The sequence below is a fragment of the Myotis davidii genome, unplaced genomic scaffold, assembly GCF_000327345.1.
Source record: "Myotis davidii unplaced genomic scaffold, ASM32734v1 scaffold1421, whole genome shotgun sequence".
Lineage (NCBI taxonomy): Eukaryota > Metazoa > Chordata > Mammalia > Chiroptera > Vespertilionidae > Myotis > Myotis davidii.
The window spans coordinates 600,581-608,437 of NW_006291550.1; the positions used below are offsets into that span (position 1 = coordinate 600,581).

At 36.2% G+C, this 7,857-nt stretch overlaps 1 pseudogene; it reads right to left on the bottom strand.

The window, feature by feature from the left end:
* Nucleotides 1-6,802: 6,802 nt before the first annotated feature.
* On the bottom strand, nucleotides 6,803-7,477 carry LOC107183267 (annotated as a pseudogene).
* Nucleotides 7,478-7,857: the final 380 nt, after the last annotated feature.

The window sequence follows — 7,857 nt, forward strand, 5'->3', positions numbered from 1 at the left end:
ATTAGGAAAAAATTTACCTACTGGTGTTTTGTTTTTCTCATCCTGAGTTCTGAGCTCTGAACAAATATCTGTATCATTCTGCCCTTACTGGTTTGGCTCAGTGGATAGAGATCGGCCTATGGACTGAAGGGTCCCAGGTTCGATTCTGGTCAAGGGCATGTACATTGGTTGCTGGCACATCCCCAGTAGGGGGTGTGCAGAAGGCAGCTGATGGATGTTTCTCTCACATTGATGTTTCTAACTCTTTATCCTTCTCCCTTCCTCTCTGTAAAAAATCAATAAAATATATTTAAAAATATATATATCTGTTTCATTCCATGGTCTTTACAATATGAACAGTTAGTACTTTTCTAAAACATAAGTTATACAAAATTTTTCCCCATAGTTTTCAGCAATAAGAACAGAGGCAAAGTTGTTTTAAGAAGAGTTGGGTGTTTTTATTTACTATATATTATGTTCATTGTATTTCTAGATCCATAAAACATGGTTTTTTAAATCCTTACCTCAACCTAACCGAAAAGCACCTGGCATTGGTTAATCTCTCTTCTTGCCACAATTTTAGTCTGTCTTTTTTCCCCCCCTAGATCCAAAACTGACCATTTTTACTCAGATCTCTCTTACAAAAAGCATTTTATTCCAAAGAGAATGAAAAACAAACAAAAAAACCCCATCTCCTTGGCCCCTTTCTTCCTATTGCTATAGTTTCCAGAATTATGTATGTATTTACTCAATGCTGTGTCAAATGGTTTAATTCCTAAGCATTTTTTTAGGTGTTGTGGTAAGACATTAGACTTTAGAGGCAAATAGAATGCAATTCAAATAACTCCTGGGTTCTGATCTATGGGGCCTGGATATCTAGCTTCCTCGGGCTTAAATTTCGTCCTTTGTAAAATACAAACAGTACCATTCAGAACACTGAAATAATAAAAATTAGAGGCAGTATATATAAAGGGTGATTATAAACACATTTACATTTTAGAGCAAATGTATGTAAAGCATCTAATACAACATCTGCCCCATTGAAAGTGTTCATTAAGGGATCAGTGTTATTTGTTATTTCAGTAAATGAGAGCTCTAGATACATTCCAATTAAGAAATGACAAAGATTACATAATGTCTGGTACCTGGTGTCGCAGCTTATTTTTATCCTGTCCCAGCAGTTTTATTGATTTTCTTTACCCTGTTTCTTGTCTACCCTTTTCACTGGAATTTCTAGGATTCTAAAAAGCAAAACAGGTAAACCAGATCTTTGCTTCAGATTTTCTTTCTTTGACTCCCTTGACTTTTATTTTTCCTTTGTCCCATTTCAGGTTTCTGGAGTTGAACTGTCTTTTCTCTTAGTCAGTTTCCATTTTTATGTGACTCTGATCCTTTGCCTTTCATTAACTGGGGTCTGAGAGGAAGCAAGGAAGGGACAGATAATATGAGGTCTCAGCACAACCAATCCTCACCAATGTACCTGTGTGGTTTTTTTTTCGTACTGTTTTTCTTTTGGAAAGAAAATTCATAAGGCTCCTTCCTGCACTGTGGCCTTCCTATCTTCCCCCTGTCAGTGATCACTTTGGCTTTTTTTTTTTTTTTTGCAGGTAAAACGCCTTATTTTAGAAAACTTACGCCCTACAAGTGTCAATGTTACTGTCTTAAATATACGTATTTGCAACTGGCAAATAAAACTGGCAAACATATCTGAGTCTCACATTTGATTCCTATCACAGGACATTTCTACCTGACCAACAGATCTCTCTGCGTCAATGTTTCTGAAACCTGGCTAACCATGAGAATCACCTGAGAGGTTGTGAACTACTAAATGCCTAAGACTCACCACGATTAGTTCCGAATCTCTGAGGGTAGGGCTCAGGCCTCTGTATTTTTTAAAACCTCCTACTTGATTCTGATGGACAGACAGTTGAGAAACTCCTATAATGCATTTTCTAGTTTCTAAGCTCACTTTTATTTTTAATTTCCATTTCAATGGTTCTAGACAGCCAGATAAATAATTTTCCAAATACTTTTTCATGTTTTTTTAGTGGATTTTTTTCTTTAATAAAACAAGAAAAAGTGGAGCTGCTCTGGAATGAGTGTGTGGAGGTCTACCTAACCAGGAGCCCTCAGTCTGTATGTCAGAACCCAGGAGGCCACTCACAGAACTTTTTGAAAACCTTCAGCCTAGGATAGTGAGGAGTAGCACAGGTGTATAGTGAATACTTGAGGCATCTGAACAACACTTCCTGGCCAATTGGTGTAGAGCTGTATAAACATTCCCATTTTCTATTCTATTTATGTCATGATGTGAAAAATATTGGCAAGTACTAGTCAGCAAAATTGTTTTTAAGTTAGTTTTGTCATCATAGATATGACTACAGATTTACTGCACAAGCACCACAACAATTTATAGCTTAATGAACAATTTGTAGAATCTTTAACAACTTTTACAAGTTTACATGTTTGCCGCTTCTGCATTCTTTTCTGTTGCTTTCTTTCCAGTGTTTATTGGTAGTAATTTCAGAAAAAGTATGTACTGTAATTAAAAATTAATCCACAACTGGTTATAATAGGTGACACTAAATCGAGGAATCATTTTCCATCACCGTTTCTCAGGATTTCTCAGTGGGTACGAGCCTGTTTATGTGTGTGTGTGTGTGTTTTCAATGGAAATCTTTCTACCCAGAGTGGAATAGATTTTTGCTTCTGGCTTATTGCCTGATTTTTGCCTGAGATTCCCAGCAGGCACGCACACGCTGGGCCATTGATTCTCATCTCATTTCATGCATATAATAAATTGCTGTTGGGTGTAGTTTGAGGGTCTGAGTGAATTTCAGCTGTCATCTCTAAGGCAGCCTACCTAGAATTAGATCCTGGCATTTCAAATGCTATTTGTCTTCATTAATCTTCACTCTTGTTCCATTTGTCCTATACAGGTAATGTGACCTGAATAGCTTAATGGTGTCTCTGTGCTGGCAGGCTGGCTGGGACTGAAATACAGACATATCCTCCAGACGCTGTTACCTGTAAAATCTAAGTAATATGAAATCTATTCTTTTCGTAGACTTGTTGTTAATTTAGCTTGGCTTTTATTATTATCTTTTTGATAATCTGATACCGTGATTGCTGCTGTCCTCCTATTTCATGTTTATAGCACAAGGAGTATGACAGGCTCCTGAAATCTAAACCAGTCTAAAAATTTCTGTTTAATTCAACAGGTATTTAATAAGTCCCAACTACCTCCTGGGTAGTGGTTTTTCTAGATTAAAAGTGCTTTGAGATCAGGGAGCAATGTCTTAATCTCCTTCATATTTCAACTCTAATAGTGAATGACACATAGTAGGCCTTGGAGTAAAATGTAATGATATGCTAATGAAGTGGGGAATACAAAAGAAGTGCATGTTAATTGTATTTGAGTATAGAAATCCCTTCGCAGAGGAGACAATCCCCTGATCTGGAAGCCTTACACATCGGTCTGTTTTAATGCTCTTAACATCATTATGTGGTAGGCATCATGCTCTTCATTTAAGATGACTAGCAAGACTCAGAGAGGAAGAAACTTATGCAGGTTACATAATGTATTACTTGATATACTTGTTTAATTTGAAATATAATTCATACAGAAAGGCAGAATCAGGGTTTAGATTCCTTAACTTTCCAGCTTTCAGATGAATATGTTGACATCCTGGCAGCCTCCAAAGGGAACTAATAGTTTTAGTTTAAAAAATATTAGTATTAATTCATAAGTTTGAACTAATACATTTGCTGCTTCAATCAATTGTAGCCATTATTCTTTTGATGCTTAATTTTTCTACTTTTAGCCACGGTGTTTCTTTGAAATTGCTTTGGTGTCCTTTTGATACTAGCCCAGTAAGTACTCTGATATTTTTCTTTGTTTCTTGTACAAAAACATGCAGCAGGTTCATTTTGTATATTTCCTGACTGAGATCTGGAATTATATATTTCTCTAAGGAGTCCTGGTTGTTGTTTAGTTTTTAGAGACCATAATTTGAGCAGTTGTGATGTTTTTCTGGGTTTTCATTACTTCTGGGTTATTTCAATGGGTAGAACTAAAAAATACTTTTTTTTTAAAGAAAGAAGGAAATTATGGGTTAATAAGGAATTTATAATTCAGGATTAAAAATGCAGGTTTTTACTTAATTAATAATATGTTTATTTTTTTCTCTTTCAACAATGTCTTAGTTCTGAATAATATTAGTATAATTATTTATTTGCATTAAATAAATTGTATGTATAATAATTGCAAAATAACAATATTACTAACAATAGGCACACTATGCCTACATTTTGTTTTCACTTAAATATATCCTGAAGATTATTCCATATCTGTGTATAGAGATATTCCTTTTTTCATAATTTATTTTGACATCTTTTCAAACTACATTAAATTAGCAATAATAGTAAAAAAATACCACAAAACATAAAATCCTCTTATACTCCATTATTCCCTTCACATAAATGCCTTGATTATTGATATTTTACCAAATATGGTTTATCACTTATATTCCCTTTTTGTTTCCATATATTTGTACATGTATATGCTATATATTTTATGCTTATTATCATTATTATTTATTGAACCACTTGAGTGAAATTGCAGACATAGTGCCTTATTACCCCAAAATATTCCACTCTCTATCCCCCCTACTTTCTAATAAATATAATATAATTATCCAAAGAGGAAGTCAACATCCGACTCACAGACCCCATTTACATCATAGCAACTATCCCAACAATGCATCATTTTTTTGGTCTGTCCTTACTCCAATCCAGTATTACATACAGATTTTAGTAGTGGTGTTTCTCAAGTCTCTTTTGAATTTATCACTTTCTCATGATTCATGAATTTTATTGACTACAGGCCTCTCAATCTGTAAGACGTTATTCAACCTAGATTTCTTCATTGTGTCCCCATGAGTCTCGGCAGGAATGTGATAAAGGTTGTGCTGTGTTCTCCTCAAGTACATCAGGCACAAATGGCTGCTCTCATCTCAACACTGGTGATGTTAACCTTGAGCATCGGGCCATGGTGGTGTCTGTCAACTAGCTCCACAATGATGTCACTATTTTCCATTTCTAATTAATAGGTATTCGGTAGAGAATACCTATTCTCTCTGTCAATATCTGGTTCCTTATCAAACATCCAACCACCAGCCATACCCTTTGTTGATGATTCTCGACTGAATTAACTACCCTCATCTTAGTTTTAAATAGTGAATTTCTATTTCTATTATTCCTTTTTAAATTCTTTAATTGATATCCTGCTGTCAGGAAAAGATCCTCCTTCTTCCATTTATTTATTTATTCGTTTATGTAGTATGGACTTACAGATTCCCATTTTGTCAACATGCTATAATCCATTATTATTATCAATTTTGGTGCTTAAATTATTGTAGATTTGGCCAGTGGGTATCCATTCAAGCTGATTTCACTATCTTTTTATTTTTTAAATTATTATAATAGTGTGTATTTTGAGTATACATTAAAAAAATATTGACAAATGTATACATCTGTGTAACCATTGCTACCAACAAGATATGGAACAAATTCCATCACCCTCACGATGTACCCTGTGCCCCATTCCTCTATCCCCAGCCTCAGGCAACAATTTGAAATCTGAAGATATGTTTTAGAAAAAAAATGGCTTTCATTGAAACGTGTATTCCATTTACATTTACTATACTAATGGACATACAAAATTCTCTCTGCATTCTTGTCTCCTTTATAATTCATTTTGAAAAATGTATTTCCCCTTTTTCTCTTCTATTAGCTAGATAGTTACACTCTTTTTTATTTTCTTAAATTGATTAAGGTATTACATATGTGTCCTTATTCACCCATTGCCCTCTTCCCCACCCCGACCCCCTGTTTATGCCCTCACCCCGCTGTTGTCTGTGTCCATTGGTTATGCTTATATGCATGCATACAAGTCCTTTGGTTGATCTCTCCCCCTTACCCCTCCTCTCCCCTACCTTCCCTCTGAGGTTTGATTGTCTGATCGATGCTTCTCTGTCTCTGGATCTGTTTTTGTTCATCAGTTTCTGTTGTTCATTATATTCCACAAATACACTCTTTTTAAAACTTTTTTCAGTGATTACCATGCATCATTGTTTCATTAAAGTCTAACATAGATTAAAATGTAATTATTTTTGGACAATTAAAAGAATTGAGAATACTTGACTCCATTTACATCTCTCAAGTTACATATCAAGAATGTTTATTTAATTTCCATTAACTATAATCCACACAAGAAATCATTATCATTATGATTGTTGTTCCCTACAATCAATATTTATCCTCTTCATTATTTTTCCATCCTGCATCTCTGACCTTCCATTTGGTATGATATTTTAATACTCAGTGTAATTCGGTTGTATTGGTAAGCTATTCACTCAGTTCTATTTATCAGAAAATATCTTTATTTATCTTTTCACTCTCTTTTTAAAAAATATATTTTTATTGATTTCAGAGAGGAAGGGAGAAGGAGAGAGATATAGAAACATCAGTGATGAGAGATAACCAAAGATTGGCTGCCTCCTGCACGTGCCCTACTGGGGATTGAGGCTGCAACCTAGGCATGTGCCCTGACTGGGAATGGAACCCTAATCTCCTGGTTCATAGGTCGACACTCAACCACTGAGCCACACTGGCCAGGATATATTTTCATTCTGGAATATTTTTACTGCATACAGAAATCTAGTTTGGCAGTTACTATTTCTCAATATTAAAAAAAAAAATCAATGGATTGTTTTCCATTATCCATTGTTTCTGTTGAAAACAATCAATGTTATTTTTTTTCCCATTGAAGACATTCTTTATTGGCTACAATGGTTAACATGCTTCAGAGAGACAATATTCTGTGTATTTCTTTTTTTTTTCTTGGTTATCAAATAATCTTTAATAGAAATATTTTCCTTTGTAGTTCTTAACTAGCCCGACATTCCACTGCACCACTGTTGATATCATCTGTGATGTCATGAGGGTGGCAGCCATCAACATTGTAGTCCACAGACCGGGCAGTCCCCAGGATCTCTTTAATGGTTTCAGAGAGTTCTCTAGCTACAGATCGGTGCCGCATCTGTCGGGCAATGCTGACAATCTCATCAAAAGTGATATTTCGACTGTGGTTAATGGTTTTTTTGCTTCTTTCTGTCTCTTGGCGATTCTTTGAGGACTTTGAAGATCAAGGCAGAGGCAGAAGGCACTACCTCAGTCTGGGCGTGTCTATTCTGAATGGTCAGTTTCACTGTAATTCTCAGACCCTTCCAATCACTGGTTGCTTTGGTGACGTCATCACCAACCTTTTTTGGAGACAGGCTCAGGGGGTCAATCTTGGGGTGCAGAGCAGACGTGGCACCCACTTCCTCCCCCGTGCCCCTCAGGGATACGAGTTTGACTTGAACTTCTGCGGAATGGTGGAGGCAGCTGGTGTCGGATGAACCTGGATCCGGGACGACCAAGGAAAGTTGCATCTGAGCCTCCTCCGAGCCAAAAGCCTAAAGCTGGCTCTGGAAGCGCTGCCCCAGCTTTCCAGCGGAGCAGACAGAAAGGTACTGGAAGAGCTGCTGGACAAGTTCAAGAGCGGGATGCTCCTGCAACTCACCTGTTTCCAAGCTGCTTCTTCAGCCTTGATGAAAACAGAAATGCCTCCAAAGTAAGGGTCATCCAAAGATAACAAGTGATGAAGTTATTCTCTTTAAGTGCCCTAAAGGTATCTACACTAATAAAAGAGAAAAATGGTAATTGGCATACGACCCTACCCTTCTCCTTGGGTAATCAGGGCTATATGCAAATTAACTGCCAACTAAGATTGGCAGTTAACTGCCATCAAGATGGTGGTTAATTTGCATATGT